The sequence below is a fragment of the Cygnus olor genome, chromosome 8 (assembly GCF_009769625.2).
Source record: "Cygnus olor isolate bCygOlo1 chromosome 8, bCygOlo1.pri.v2, whole genome shotgun sequence".
Lineage (NCBI taxonomy): Eukaryota > Metazoa > Chordata > Aves > Anseriformes > Anatidae > Cygnus > Cygnus olor.
In genome coordinates, this window is record NC_049176.1 from 28,939,998 (window position 1) to 28,956,549 (window position 16,552).

The 16,552-nt window shown below is 43.8% G+C and overlaps 1 protein-coding gene across 10 annotated transcripts in view; it reads left to right on the forward strand.

Annotated features, from left to right (window-relative positions):
- FGGY (FGGY carbohydrate kinase domain containing) overlaps positions 1-16,552 on the forward strand; it is a 280,231-nt gene that overhangs the window by 134,495 nt on the left and 129,184 nt on the right. Inside the window, exon 1 of one of the 10 annotated variants that reach the window (XM_040565653.1) lies at positions 4,916-6,454. The exons of 6 other annotated variants lie outside the window; for them this stretch is intronic. The gene's annotated coding sequence lies outside the window, so the exon portion shown is untranslated. Of the gene's footprint in view, positions 1-4,915; positions 6,455-9,036; positions 9,736-10,008; positions 10,382-16,552 lie in introns of those variants that run through there. 3 more of the 10 variants (XM_040565658.1, XM_040565657.1, XM_040565656.1) reach the window with 3 other exon arrangements.

Consider the following 16,552-nt stretch of genomic DNA (forward strand, 5'->3'; position numbering starts at 1 on the left):
AAGAAATTCTGACGCGCAAGAAATTCTGACGTCCAAGAAATGCAATATAAATCCTGTGACGTTTTCTACTATGTGAATGTCCCTAGATCCCAGACTTAAACATCCCTCCAGCTGACTCTCTCACAGACTTTCCTTATTCCAGAAACTTGGCCCGAGTTAGGAGGAAACCCATAACTGTCCCTTAAAAGTTGAATTGCATCAGTGTGGGCAAGATGTGGGGCAAAATTCTTTAATGGTGTAATTCCATGAAATCAGAAATACTACACCAGGGCTGAATCTGCCCTTTGGTATAAAATTATTTCCCTAGGGGCAACACTTTTGGAATCGGTATCATGTTTTAATTATAAGCAGACAATTTGTTTTGGGTTGTGTACAGAGCATGAAAATGTAACTGCATAGGAACTAGCTACATATATGGGGATTTTATTCCCATTTCTAGTGCTCTTTAGTTTATTTGTGTGTGATTTGCAGGTGGCTAAATGACCCTGCAAACTTCTTTTTATGTACTTGAATGAGCCCCTGTTGAATTTCAGCTTTTAAAAGATGACAGCGCTGGCTTTAGATTGTCATTTGTACATTTTGCAATGAGTTAAGGAGAAAGGCAGCATATTGTTTATAATCTGGAAAGTACAGGTTCCAGTTAACAGTCTTATCCTTGGAGAGCAGACAATGATGTTTTTTACAAATGAACAGATGCTGATGGTACTTTGACTTCCATAGCTGTATTCACGAGCGTCTGAATTCAAAGGGCAGAACAGGATCTGCCTTTTGTAGGAAGTCCCAGCCACGGAAGCAGACAAGACATGCTGCTCGGAGGGTTAGAGCCTTTTTCTGCCCTTCTCCATGCTGCCTGGATTTTGGCATCGCTGTATGATAGATCACCTCTGTAACGAACTACTTCACATAAACTAATTCAAAAGTCTTGAGAGGATGTTGCAGAAAAATATTTAACCTCTGCTAGTTACTTTTAATGAGATGTAAGGCATTGTGAAATGTAAGGAGCTCAACAGATTCTCGCAGCTTGCTTGTGAAATTCATTTCCAGCTCAACACATTGTGGTTTCACGATTTTGCACATCTGGATTTTGCCATAGGGTTAGGAGGGAAGACGGCTCTGACGAAGCTGCCTGCCAGCCAGAGCAGGGCCGTACGTCGGCTCCTGGGCAGTGAGGGGTCGCCCAGGTGCCTGCCCTCACCTGCTGGCTGGCTTCTGTCCCACGAGGTACAGGCTGCACGGTTGTAGCCGGCCCTGCCATCAGTGGCCTCAGGAAATACTTGGCTATAAATGTTAATGATAAAGTCATATTTCTGATATTTAAGGAGTGTAAAGGGATATGCAGAAGTCGTATATGTACACAGACCGGGAGCAAAGAGGACATTTCCACGTGCTGGCACCATGAGTGGTTACAGCAACAAATGTGTGCAAAGACTGTTGAGCATCCCCTCTGCCACACTGCAGCAGTGAGCTTCTTTTCTGGCCGAGCATTTGGAAGGGGGGCTTCTCCTTTGCCTAATCTGTGGCGATCTGGCAGTCTTCCCAGAGGGGAGCCAGTTGATGAAAACATGACTTAAAGCCAGAATTATCAGTATTCACACCGCAGAAGGAGAGTTTACAAAGGTGGCATGTGCATTTTCCCTTTGTGCATCCCTATACAAGCAAGAAAGTCATCCCATCTTCCCACCAGGATCACACGGTATCACAGAACCCCACGTATTCTTAGGGCATTGGCAGTGTGGTTTCAAAAGAAAAATCCCTGAGCTCCCTGGAATGCCTAACTGTTGGGTACCAGAGTCTGAAAACATCCTGCCTGCAGTGAGCGTTAGGAAAACAGAGCAGCACCGACTCAAGTGCCAAGCAGTTTTTTGGAAGGCTGACTCCCTCGAGAATAAAGGATGTTGGTATCCAGCCAGGAGAGCAGGCAGGAACTGGCCCTAGACAAGACACTGGAATTTTGGTGGAGCGTGAAATCTTGTATGCTTGTTTATATCAGCTTCTGACTTTTGTATTAAAAGGTGAGCTACCCAAAACTTTAGCAAATGAGTCACAGATTGATGAAATCTGAATTATTTTGCTAGTTATATTTACAGCTGTGTAAAGCAGGGATTTTCCTTTTTGGCTGCTCTAGTGTCTACGGGTAACTTAACATCTCTGTTAAAACCAGAAAAAGTCCCCCAAAGGAAATTTCCTTTTTTTCCTATTATACACTCTTCAGAGAGTTTAGATTTCCACTCAAAAATCCCTTGTCGTTACATATTATTGAGTTGCTTTTTACTTCCCTGTTTCCCTGTGTGAATGAACAGTCCTGATATGATAGTTCAGTAAGCATTTCATCCCGAGGATTTCCCAGCTTCAATTTCCTACACCAGTATTATCCTGCTTAAAATGAGATTGAAAACTACTTCAGGTGCTTGTAAAAACTGCCAAAGCAAGCACACGCTACATGATCCCTTATAAATCTTTTCTCCCCTTCAATTGTTATGTTAATCAATACCTAAGTAAGTGGAATTTTTGCATGCTCAGAGATCCAGTTCTTTTACAGCTCTGCTTCTATGAGTAAAGCAATTTGCTCATCTGCTTGTTTTGTTTTGCTAAATGCATTGGATGTAGATGAGGATTTCTGCAGAGAATTTCCTGAAAACACTATATATAAATGGGAAAACTGCAAAAGAGAAAGAGATTGGATACATAGGTGGATTTATATTATTCATTTCCTCTTCGACATAAGTTTAGAAAGGTTTGCAAGATAACAGATCAGATCTCTTTGTGGCTTTATTTCCAGTGTAGGAAAGCAACTCTGTAGCCAGCATGGCTACTCTCTTTAAGGTTCCTCCTCTGAAAAAACGTGGGTAATGTGAACTTGTCTTAGCAGTGCTATCTATGCCATCCTTGGCCTCACTGAAGGATACGGGATGAGAATACGTCCCACCAATCTCTCTTTCATCTGTGCTGAAATTTGGCACTGAACTGGCCTAAGAACTTTTATTTTCTTGTGGTGGTAGTTTCAGTTACCAACACGTACCCACACCTTCTGATTTGGGGCCCAAAAGAAACTCCCAAAGCAGTTCCTGTTCATCCTCTGGGGTGCACTCAGTTGGACTGAAAGATCGTGGCTGGAACATCTGAGAATTCTGAATCATTCAGAAATGCCAACGTTTTTTCCACTTATTTTTGCAAAAGATCCTGTTGACTTCAAAACTAGGCTAGTTAGTGTTGGCATTTCCAGCATGGCTATGGTGGGCAATTCAGTAAGACTTTCTGCATATAGTTTTCTCCTGTGACATCTCACTTGTGCACGTGTGCTCCTGACATGGCAGGTCACACTAACATTCTCCAGCAGGCTGGGATCCTGGGCCAAATCCTGCATTCGGGGAGGCAGAGAGATGTTTTTGTGTTGATCTCAATGGAGCGGGATTGGATCTTTATTTCCTTGACAAGGCTGGAAAACGTTCGTTCTGTATCTTTCCCCTTCACACACATATTTTCTTTTCTTTGTAGAGTAAGTCATTTGTCTTTATCTCACCATTCACCTCCCTCTTTGATTGCAGTTAATGGAATTGTCACCTTTATGTACTCATGTGCCATTTCTCAACCTGTCTGGACTTTGGCCTCCAAAGGTTACCACTGCTAGTGAAGTAATATGATTAAGTGAGTCTTTTCAGACAGATTTATGCAAGATTTCTTCTCCAGCAAGTGTCACATCTAGTCTAGTTCTGTAAAAGAGAATATTTCAAAGATGCCAACTGTCATCTATAAACACTAAATTGTTCTGCGATGCTGGTTGAGAGGACTGCAGGCCATATCAGAGCAAGGCTGATTTACGCTACCTGAAGCTGTAGCTTGAAATACGGGCTTTGGGTAATCATGAAAAAAAGAACATTCCTGTCTCACAGAAAGCACATTTAAAACGGAATTTTCATTAGTTACTCTCAAATGAAAAGGTAAAAGGATACCTTTTAAGTGATTCTGCCCAAAATCTTGGAAAGGGAGGAAGATTGTATAAAGCAGTACTAACTGAAGCAAAACTACAATGGCCTGGTGCTTCATTTAAGGTACGTAAACCCACATCACATTTTCAGGTTTACAGATAGATTTTGAAGTTATAGGAGATGCTCAGCACACATATCTACTCTTCCTGCATTTGATATGAAACAAAAATTAATCATCATTATTCCGCACTAATATAACACCTCTTAATCCTTAGCTTTCGGAATATTTCAAAGGAGTAATGAAATAAGTCTCATATGGTCATGGGAGTTTTTGATTCTTTCATTTAAAAAATAGCATTTCCAGGACTTTGATTTTGGAGACTGGAGATCCTGTAACTGTTCTTGAAAATATTTTCATTTGTCACCCCACTTGGAATGAAACCATGTGAGAGAAGTGTAATGAAATGTAAAAATGTATTAAGGGAATGTTATGTATTTCAAATATCCTTTTTTTTTTTTTCCCCTATAAATTTGAGAGGAAAAAGACCTGGATAAACTGAGATACTAGTGTGATATAGGTGTAAAAAAGGCAGTGTTGATCCCTGTCTGTAACTAAAAGCGTGCATAGGAAGTTATTATTACCACTGTACAAGTCACTAGCAAGACATCACTTTGAACATTATGCGTGATGTTAGGCTATGATCACTCATGTTTAGAAAAGATGAATTCTGACTGAAACAAGTGCAGAGAAAGATTATTAGGTAGTCCAAACCTTGCTGTTATGAAAGAAAATGTAAATGGTTAATGTGTAACTTTGCAAAACAAAGGCTAAGAAGGGATTTAAACTGTGTGTATAAATACACTGTGGGAGGAGAACAAGTGTTATTTAGATTAAAAGAAAGTGTCAGACAGCTATGAATACACAGAAATCACAAAATTTATTTTTAATGAACAGAGGAATGGGATTCTGGAACAAAACAGTAAAGAAGGAAGATAGTTGGGGGGTGAAGAGCCAGAACTATAAACTGGAGCTCAGTGTGTTTATGGAAGAGTTTACAGGATCTGACTGTCAGGGATAGTAGAAGAACACTTGGATCCTTTTCCCTGGGTTTCATTTTACTGCTTCTCAGTTGCACAAAACATTTTGGTATATCCACAGTCACAGCACTTTGTTTTGGATCACTGAACTAACGTGAAACAGCTTGTGTCCATGCACTTCATACTTTCGCTCCGTGGCCCACTCCCCCAGTCAGACCAGTCCTTTCTGCTGCTAATTTTTCCCAGGGGCCAGGTCCCGCATGCCGGGACTGGTCTGACTCAGGCCGTGATGTGCACAGCTCAGGAGAGAGACATTTGCATCCCGCTACAGGAGGTGCAGACCTCCCGGGGCGCGAAGAAGAGCATGAGAGCACAAACTCCCACGGCGCAGTGAGCTGACTCGGAGTTACAGCCAGGAGGGTGGTATTTGTTTTTAAAAAATCTATTCAAAGCAAAACATTTGGACTAACACAAAGAAGCGATGAATATTTCAGTTTGGGGCTAACATCCTTTCCCTGCCTGTCTAGATGCAAGGTATCCCCAATGGAAAGTCAATTTTCACAAAGATTCCGGTTTTGTGAAGTGCTGTTTTCTGTCAGAAAATCATTCCGACGGAAAATTACTAACTGGTGCTAATACGAAGTGACTAGCGAAGGGTTCAAAATGATTCAGTGGCCAAGCTGGAATGAGAACCCACAGCCCCTGACCACTAACCCTGAGCTCTGACCACGAGACAACACTCATCTTTCCCAGAGCAAGGTTGCTCTTGCAGTATTTCTGCCTGGGCCAAAGTGGGAAAATTCTGGAAATGTTTCAAAAGAGATTTTTGTTCAAAGATTTCCAGATGTGGAAGATGAGGAGGGTACGGGGAGAAACCCATGGTGGACAACTGGGGCCTTTTCAGATGGGTTTGGTGAAGGTTTCCATCCACTCTCCAGGGGTGGGTGGTGGAAGTAGGTGTCAGGGCCTGATCCTGCCCACCGCTGGAGCGCCGCTGCTGCTGGCCCTTCCCTCCTGCTCCACCGCTTGTGTCTGAGCAGACCCTGCTGCCCTGTCCCCCATTTTGTGCAAACCTCAAACTCAGGGTTTATTCCTCAGATCTGGGATTTTTAAAACAACTTTTTAGGTAAAACTCTCAACTGGAGTAACCCCGCACAGAAAGTCTGGCTCACACCTCGCGGTCCTGCTTTATCTGTTTTATAAGTGATTACGTATTTATGGTCAAGTTGGGGAATGCTCATTTCAGGCATAACCTTCGGTTTGCTTCCTCGCGTTTATTCTTCCCCTGGCTCTTGGCATAGCTGCTAAAGAGAAACCCTCCTGCACCCCCCTATATGTTGCTGCAGTCCTGTAGGGCACCCGGGCTGCAGCTGAGATCGAGCAACATCCCCTTTAACAAACCAACGTGAGCCAAACCCCTCCCCTGCTTGTGCTTTATTCGCTTTGAAAGAAAGGAGAAGTACGGCTTCCTTTCCGAGGCAGGAGCGCTGGTACGGGCCGAATTCCTGACAGGGCACGGGCGGCGCAGCTCGGCCTAGCACACGGCAGAGCTTTGTGAAATCGCCGGGGGCGAGCTCGGCGCAGGGCCCCCCACACAAAGCAGCCGCGGCCCCCGAAGGCGAGCGGGGGAGGCCGGGCCGCCGCCGCCTCCTCCTTGCCCGCCCTGACGGGGAGCGGCGGGGCCGGGGGGAGCGGGGGCGCCGGGGCGGCCCTGCCCGGCAGCGGGCGGCGGTCGGGGTCCGGCCCTGCGGGGACGAGCCGAGCGCGGTGCTCCTGCCCCTGCCCGCCCCCGGGGCGGCGGCCATTAATGGTCGGGGCCCGGCCTCTCTGGAGAGCCGCGGCTTGTTTATTTTTTTTAATTTTCTTTCAACCTGGGGCAGCCCTGAGGCTTGTCCTACAGGAGCCCCCTTCGCTGCGCCCCCGGCCCGTGTTGGCTGCTCGTTTTTAAGTGCGCTGTAGGGGCCTCAGAGCCTGTTTGTGGGGTTATTGTGTACCTATGGGGGCATTATAGGATTTACTTATGGTCTCTCTGCCTGGCTTCCCCAGGTCCGCTGTTACTGATGTTTCTCAGAAGCACAGCCTGCACGTAAAACTTAAATTAATGAGAGCGGGCCCGCCCTCTCTCACAGCCCCTCAGTGCCGACAGGCTGCGGGCAGAAGCGGGGTGCCAAACACCAGGCGAGGAGGCACTCGGGGCTCACAGGAGCTGGGCCTGCACATCGCCTCCCATCAGTTCCTCTCACGGCTCTGCAGCAGGAGTCACCATTTTCTGTGCCACCATCCCCTTGCTCCTTCACGTGCTTCAGATGGCAGTGCCCAAGTGACCTGGCGTAGGCACATGGGACATGTGCATCGCTTGGTGCTTGCTTAATCCTTCAGATCCCGGGGAGTTCTCCTTAAACGTATTTCTTGCCCTTAATGAAGGTGGTGGTTTCCAGGATTGTGTTCCCAGTATTCCATTGCCGCCACTGGTGTCCTGTTGCTGCTCGCTTCCACTGCTGCCTCCTTTCTCCTCTCGCTGTCCTCTCGCAGCTCTGCTTTCTCACACCTTTGCAGCGCCGGCTCCTTTGTGTCACCTCTCTGGACACTTGCACCGGTATTCTCGTAAAGCTTGGGGGCTGGCAGGGCGCCCACCCCAGTAACCTGGTGGAGTTTACTTGTGCTGCGTGCCTCACGAGTGACGTGCTCGGCACCAGCTAGGAACCGGTGACCTTGCGGATTCTTCTCTCTTGAAGTGCCTGCGACTTGACAGATAGTTTAATAAATTTAGCAACAGTGCTTCTTGTCTGGAGAACACTTAAGAAACAAGTGTCAGGGAAGGAGAGGAGAGGGCTCTCTTTCCTCTGAGGAGCTTGGAAAGTAGTAAACACACGTTACGTGGAGGTGGTCTTCTCGTTTTTCATCCTCATATATTCCCTTATCCTGGAAGACTGTTTGCTTAATTTGTTGAAATTAACTTTTTTTCTAAAAGTACTGAAATACCGTACTGAAATGTACTGTAATTTTGAAGTGTCTTAAATATTAATGGCCCACTTTTCTACATGATTATGTACTGGGATATGGCAAAAACGCCTTTTTTTTTTTTTTTTCTCCTGGAAGGGGTGACGGGGATAGGAGGGTGGAAGAGGAAAGCAGGGGGAATAGGATTCTTTTATGTTCAGCTGTTCCCAGCTGTAAGAATCGGGGTAGAAATTAATTTACAGTGTCAGGAGAGACTAAATAAACTAGTAATAGGCTGGAAAGTTTTTGTGTGGATTCTTAGCCACTTTTGTTGCTCTGCTGTGTGTTTCTTACAGGGGTACACATAAGTTATCATTCAAAAATATTAATTCTTTTGAAACATCCTCTTCCCAAAAAAGTGTTCTCATATATTTTGTTTCTTTTATTTCCTCAGTAAGTCTGTCTTCTGCCTTCCCATAAGCTCGCATTTAAGCCTTCTTTTGTTTCTGTTAGAGGCAGCTCTGCTGCCTGAGAACTGGTAGGTTTGCAGGAGAGGATCAGAATAGCTCTCCTCTGTGGTCCTGGTTTGCATCTTGTGTTTTTCTAATCACTCATGTTGAAATTTTCCCTTGTACTGGAATACTGAATTTTCTGGTATGCAAAAACCAATGCTAGTGGCACAGTCTCAGTAAGAAATGTGTTTCAGAGTTTCATTTTCAAAGGGAAATCTCTGCCTAGCATTGTCTGTTTTTTGGCTCTTGTTAATGCCTTCAGGTCAGTGTCTTGAGCTGCCTACCGTTTGCACTCTGCATTTCCACTTGTGAAAGTACTCAGACTGTTCATAAAATAAAATTGGAAAATGTGTGACCCTCAGCTGTTTGTGGCAAGCAGGTTTACAAGCTGGTGGCTTCTGGGATGTTTTGAGAAAGTCACCGAAGGGAACTTACAGAGAAGGTTTGGCCTGATACCCATTTAGGCGTGTCTTTGTGGGAGTTTGAAATTATGGGACTGATAGGATCATTAAGAAAGCAGATTTTGCATTTATAAAAAGAAAACAAAAACACCCCCACTCCCCCAAAACTCTGTATGTGGGAAGAAGGAAGATAAGTCACTGTGTTTGAGATGAACAGATGTGATTCTTTAAAAAAAAAAAGTTGTAGACATGTTACACTTGTATGGTAGGTATATCTAGATATCTGAGTTATGTGCAGAATTTGTTTCTTTTAGCCTAACCTAATGTGCAACCTCACTTGCTTGTAAGTGGTTGTGACAGGAACTTCAAGGCTAGTAATTTTAGTATTGTAGACCAAATAAATGTTTAATTTTAAAATGACAGATTACGTAGGGTTGTCAGTCCATGCTCTTCCCATGCAAGAGTGAACAAATACTGTAGAGTAGACTTGGGATTCGGCTTACAGACATGTTTGCTTCTGGGCTGAGCGTCTTGATAGAAGTGGTTTACAGCATGTCGTTAAAAATTGATTTCACTATTGCATCTACTACTGGCCTAAGTGTTCCAGTATGTGCCAGGAGTAATTATAGACAGTTGGTTCAGATGTTGCTTAAATGTGTAAGCCTTGATGGGAAAGGCAGTGGATTTCAGCCAAAATGCTAATTTTGATGTTTTGTCATTTCATAACGCTATGAACTCGGAACAAATTATTTTTGTACTGATCTACCGATACGTAATCGCGCAGCTAGGGCCAAGTTCATCCTTGATGTAGCGCTGGGCACTACAGATGTGATTAAAGCTAGAGTATCAGCACTAACCTCAAGCTGACTAATTCGATATCTGCAGTAGCAGAATGGCTTTATTTACCCAGGATTCCAGGTAAGCTTATGTACCCGGCTCTGAAGCTCGTGATACCAAGGCTGGTTTGCTCGAGTAATGCAGTTTAAACCTAGTGTGTGTGTGGTTATATGAGCTGTTCATGCCTTTCAAATTGCATTCTATTCTGCACTATATTTTAAATTTTAAGCAGTTATTTTTTTTTCGTGTTAACATTATTATGCTAGGGGTGCGTTTCCTACATGACTTTTTTTTCTTTATTTCTATTTTAACATAGAAGAGAATTAAAAAAAAATACAAACATTAGTAGAGGAACGTGCCTCTTTTACAGCCAATGAACTGATCCTGTTTTACCTGTCCAGAGTGGGTTAGGTCAGAGTGACAGATAGATATGAATAAGAAAGGTCTTCCTTCGCATTACATTGAAAAGGATCAACCAGTGGGGTCGATCAGTTACTGTGGAGCCTCTTACCTTCTTTCAGTTAGTCATGAAGCTGTTACAGCTACAATTCATATAATAATCAGATGGTATTTTTTCCCCTCACAGCCAGTGTAAACAAGAATGGCTTCTTTCAGAGCTTCAAGCATCGTGCTGTGTCATCTGGGACACGTCGGATTGCCAGATCATTAGAGCAGCCTTTAGGGGCGCATGCGACTGCAGCGTCAAGGAGAGGATGGATCTGAATAGGTTGATGTGCGTGAATTGTATCCACTAATGTTTTCAGGGTGTGGAGGAGAAAGGGTGCAGCAGTGTACTCTTTTAATTCCTTAGGTTTTCCTGCGTGGGAATTGTGTCTTGGCGTAGAGTGATCAACATTTCCTCTGTTTGACAAGCTGTAGATTATGGCAAGTGTTCAAAATCCTGAAGACTTGAGAGTGCACCTGCAACATTCACAAGTATCAGGAGTCTAATCCTGAACTACTGATGTGGGTGGGAGTTTTGCCACTGACTCCAGTGGTTTCAGGATCACACCCTGCTTTGGAAGTGATGGTCCCATCAAAGCAGGACCAAGATAGCCCCAGAGAGAATTGGAGCCGTCGGATTTCCCCAGCGGTTTGTGCCTTCAGTCCTCGTCTCCATTTTGTGTGTTCCTGTGGCTCTTTGCTCAGCCCTCCCTTTCTCTGAGAGCTCCTGCCTGCAGCTGTTTCCTGCTGTGCTGGTGTTAGGCAGTGGAGCAGAGAGGGAGCCGAACTCGCCTTTTTTGTGAGGCGTAGTTGCAGGCTTCGGAAGAAATGGAACAGCCCAGTTTTACGCTGTCAGGTTGGGAAATCTTTCAGAGGGGGAACCGGTCTGTGTTTGGTCTCACAGACTGCCTCTGACTGGGAGCCCGCGTGGGTCTCCTCATGGTTGCGGCAGAGAGCCTCTCAGGATGCGCTGCAGCTGTTGGATGCCTCGCTTCCCCTTCAGAGAAAACCAGGGAGAGCCTTCGGTCTTCTCCAAGCACACAGTTGGGAGGAGCTCCTGGGTTCCTCTGTTAGACACCCCGTGAGGGCCAACGTGCTGGGCATTGCCTGCAGGTTGAAATCCCTGACCTTTCAGAGGCACCTCCATGCCCCAGAGCAGCACCTCTCTGCTCCTCTCAGTTACCACCAACATGTTATTTGTCTTCTGTGAGCGTATGTGAGCAGTACCTCGGCGTGCCCAAAGCTGCCTTGGGCTCATTAGGTGCTATCTTTTAGTTCTTACTATCGCGTTGTAGTGCTTACTGCCACATCCGTGACCAAGTCATCTGGTCAGAGAGCAGAAACACCCCTTTTGGTGGATCTGACCACATTACGCCTGAGTTTCACTCATCACCCACGGTCTGTAGATAGCAGCAAACCTTTTGGGGGCGATTTGGGGTGCTGATGGTATCGTGGCTGCATTGAGCAGGTAGATAGGGAACGGCTGCTTTGTGTAGCTCAGGAAGTTGGGCACATCAAACAAAGCCAGCAGGTTTCTGAACTGGCTTGCTCAGAACATATGAAAGCACATTTTCTTGCATTGTTGACACAGAGCTTTATAACTCATTACCACGGTATTCTGCAGTTGCAAGAGTTTCCCTGGATTCCAAAAGAGCACAAATAAATTTATAGAGGAAAAAGCCTTCAAGGTCTGTTAATCCTCAAGATAAAATTTCTGGCTCAGCAAGCGCCTCTACTGCAGATAGCTGGAGGCTGAGAAGTTGTCCTGGGGGAAGTATCAGCGTACGAGAAGGGCAGGCGTGTGCTTTTCTTGTGGCTTCTGCTCTGTGTGGCGGGATGCTGCTCTGGTCGGGCCTTTCAGCTGACCCCTGCAGCCGTGCACTGCTGTAATCAGGGTTCAGAAAATGCTGTTGCTCTCACTCAATTAGTGGTAGGGACTGTATCTTCCAGCCTGAGTTCGAGAGAGGGGCTGGAAGGAGAGCACAATTTCGCTATTTTAGTACAAATCTATAATAGAGCAGATTCTAGAGAAAAACAACAACTCTGTTGTGCACTAATGAGCTTGGTATTTGTTGACAGTGGTCATGCTGACATCTTTCTGCTGTTCACGAGAGATCTATGTAGGCAGAAGAAACTGAAAATAAATGAATTTTGGATCTCATTTCTTAGGGTGGTTTGCTTAGTCATTTTTACTTCCCTGCCCGTGTTACTTTTTTGTTGTTTCAAGTGACTCGGTTTGGTGTTGTGTGTTTCCAACTGGAACTCAGTTGCACCAGGATGAAGCAGGATATGTTGTGTCTTGTGTCAGAGTAGGTGGAAGTAGTTTGGCCTGAAAGTATTTAAAATACAAATGATAAAGCTAAAGGGCAGAAGGCAGTGATGAAGTAATGGTTTTGTCCTGAACACAGAGGGGAAAAGAAAAAAGGATAGGAGAGACATTACAGCAGATTAGTACACAGTGAATTATTTATAGAGGGAAAAAAAGGAGGTACTAGAAAGTAGTAGAATATTTTCAGTCCTGTGATAGGATTTATTGAGACGATGTTACAGTGTTGGGGTAGGGGGGCAATTAGGAAGGTTTGGAGGAACAATCTAGGTATTATGGGGTGTTGGGGCCATGATTTTAGGCCTTTGCCCCACTATGTTCAGCTGTTTCCTCTTTTTCTAAGATATGAGGCAGCTTCACAGAATTTACCCTAGAATGGATATTTGATGGAGAATGTTTGTTTTTTAGTGAAGAAGACAGTGATGAGCAGACTTTCTCCAGCTTGCTTTTTCTTTATTCCAGTTTTGTTGTTGCTAGCACAGTCCTCACATTCCAAAGTCTCGGAGATCTCCTGCACGTAGGTGTTTCTGTTTTGGGAAGAGCAAGGGGAGGGGAGGTGTGCTTTTGTTCATTGTTTTTGTTTTGTTTGCTGGTGGATGGCTGAAAAATAAGTGTTTGTGGGTAGTTATAGCACAGTCCCTTGGGCATTTTAGGGTATTATTCTATATTAGTACTGGCCTTCAACACAGCAAGAGAATTCCCTGTGTGCGCTCACTCTCCCACAGACATACGTGCACCTTCTTTGTTCACATCCAAACAGGAATTAAAGATCCTGGAAGAGGAAAAGGAGCTCACTCTCTTCAAGAAGAGATTGCCAGTCTTCTACCACCAGTTCTGGTAGTTTACTGGAACCCTAGAAAGGCAACAAAATGTTGAATTTCCTATTTAATGTCAAAAACGCTTATTTCATTTTATCTTCTTTCTACAACTGACAAACAGCTTTTTTTTTTTTTTTTTTTTTCAGTATTTACATCTTTTCACACCAAGATTATGAAGCCTAATTTGAGTTTGTTAATCTTTTCCCGGTAATCCACAGAAAAGCACAGCTGCACTACTCAAAACATACTGTTTATCCATGATCTCTGGGTCTGGGCAGCCTGCAGTGTTCCAAAGATCAAAGTTTAAAGCAGACGTGCCAGTCCTTCATAATTCCTTGTGTTTAATCTCATGATAGCCCAAAAGCTATACTTGCAGCTGATAAATACTTCTGCTGAGCTTCGGCCGACGTGCTTGTGAGTGTGCAGCCTTCTTGTCCTGTAGCTTTCGCAGAAAGGTATGTCCTGGCAATTTGATAACCATGAAATAAGGTAGGACAAACTGAATTTAGTAGTTGTAATGAAGCAGTCATCTGGTTATTTAGTCATTCCATTTAAATTACAGTAAACGATGTTAAGGATTTTCTTCTTTTATAAAAAGAAATATTTTTGCAAATGAGTTTCACCCCTCCTTTTTTTCATTGCCTATGTGGGAAAACTAGCACATTTGTTTAAGGATAAACTGGGAAGTCTGTGGTTTCCAGCATGCACATTTTGGATAATATTTATACAGACTATTATTTAATGGGCCATATAAATATTTATCGTATGCTGCAGGCCTTTGATCATAAATGCCTGTTTGAAAAGCCATTCTGTCCCTGCTGTGATTTGCAAAGAAAGAGACCATTGCTTTTCTTGTGCTTGGAGGCAATTTTGGCTTCTTGTCCTGGCTTAGCGGTTGTAGTCATGGCCTATAACATGGTTAAGCTGGAGATGTCTTTTTAAATTTCTTTTTTTTTTTTCCTCTCTCCTTCTCTTTCTGTTTGCAAGTTCAAATGATAACTTGTACACATGAGGCCCTAATTCTGCACTAGACAGACAAAGCTCTGTTGAAGTTTTGGAGGCTTTTTTTTTTATTGCCTGCTGTGCCTCAGATACCTCACTGCTCTGTCACAGTGTAGAGAGGCATCATCCGTTCATGTTGTGTCTGGCAAAGGAGCCGGCATAGACCAGATTCCTGTTTAACTGAGAAAGTGGGTGAAAAAAAAGTATGTAAAGGGTAGTGGTATAATCACCACACATTCCACCACCTGGGAAGTCCATAAATATCATTGTATCATCCATGCATCAAATATTTTTGATGTCTTGTTAGGAATATTGTGCTTGAGGAGTTGATCTGTCTGACTGGGCCTTTAGGACTTTTGGTTTCAATTGCTCTTGTGGTTCACTGTTTTCCTTTTTCCTTATGATTATACTGACTGCAGAAACTGCATGCTAAGAGTCCAACAGACACAAAATGCAAACCAAAGTTTTATCGCACAACAAAATTTTCGTGGCATGTGGTAATAGATGTTGGTGTCCAGATTCCAAACCAGCAAGTTTGTGCTGGGACCTTCTCCTAGCTCTCCACTCCTTCGCTTCGTTTCTGATTTGGAGCCTCCTCTTGTGCCAAAGGAATATTCTGTAAACAAAATTGAATGAGAACATTCCTCTTTAAATTCCTTATAAAGTACTTTAGCTAAAGATTTTCAGCCAACCTCACTGCTGAGTTCTTAGGTTCTCAATTGATACCTTTAGGCAGAGTCCCTGGCTGGTGACACTTTTGACCTAGAGATGACGGTGCTTTTTGTGGGCCTGGTTGACAAGTAGGTGAAATACCAAGGGGCTGGTATTCCAGAAAAACCCTTGGCATCAAATGATGTTTCTGCAAACAGATCAGATCCTAATTTAGAGACACTGTACTTTGAGCTGCATCGGTAACTGAGCTCTTGCTGGGCCTGAAAAAAAGCTTAATGTTTACTTTTAGCCTTTTTCTGTGAGATATCAAAGTATTGCTTTGTAAATCTAGGTGACTTGTACTCAAAGAAATGCCAATTTCAGTAAGTTTGTGGTACTTCTTTTTGAAGTCTGTCACTTAACAATTCTTGCTTGTTGTTCACCAGTTTACAGAAATAAAATAATGTATGTTCCTAGACTGGTATGTGCTGCGTGAGCATTGAAACAAACTCACTCACACATGCGCATCCTGGTTGCTTAGTAAGGAAAAAAGGAAAGTAAACATTACATGGGCTGATTGAGTTCCAGGTTTCAAATGTTTGTGGGAAGAATCCAATGCAAAGCCATAATTTTAAGTGCTGAGTAGGAGGTACTATGAGCTTAATTCTCTAACATCTGTTAAGTTTGTTCTCGAAGTAGCAAAACACATTAATAAGCTAAAATCAAGGCTGCCATACAGGGAAGAGAAATAAAAATTTGGAGTAATCCTGTGTGTGTGAGAAGGAGGCAGGATGTAAAGTACTCCTTTTGCTGTTTGTGTTCTGTGAAAAGTAAGAAAGATTTGCCTATGTCAAAAAAAAAAACTTAGCAACTTGTGGTTTATTCTCTTCTTGTTATGAGTCAGCAGCTAAAGGCAGTGCCAAACTAGGGAAAAACAGGGAAATTCATGAGGTAGTAGCAGGACCAGTTCTATGCAATTTCTTCCTAACAGTAAGATTTCTTGCAAGCAGCTAGCAGCATCTGCAGCCAGCCCTCTAGGCTTTGAGGAGATTGAGTGCAAAATTAAGAAGTGAACATCATCTGTTGAGAAGAATGTCTTAAAACTCCTTTTACAGCCAAGGGCTAAGAGGAAGATGCAGAGTGCTGTAAGTATCCCCAGCTGACAGATGCAGTATTAATCACTGATACCGGCAGAATTGTTCTCTCTGTGACAGAGGCATTAGCTTTTGTTAGTCTGACCAGGTCACAGAGCCAGGGCCAAGAAAATAAAGTGAGCTTTCTTGCCAATATTCCTAGGTGTTAGACTCATGGCACACCGTTATTTTTAGCTGATTGCTCATCGCTTGAGCAGATGACCTTGCTTTAGCAAGATTAGCGTGTGTTACACCTTCTGGGCAGGATCAGAATACTGAGAGTGCTTAGTGTTCCCATCAGTACTGCCGTGTACTTTCTAGCTTTGATTATTTTTTTCTAATTTCTGGTGTTATTAAAAACTAATGATGTGTACAACTTCCTCTCGCAACCCTTCAATGCGCCTACCTCAGTGCATGCAAAAAGCTGTGTGATAGCTGCTTTGGACTGTACTGGACTGCCAAGGGCCTTTAGTGGGGGACCAGAGCTCCCTGGTGCCAGTGCTGTCCAAAGGACAAAAAAAATG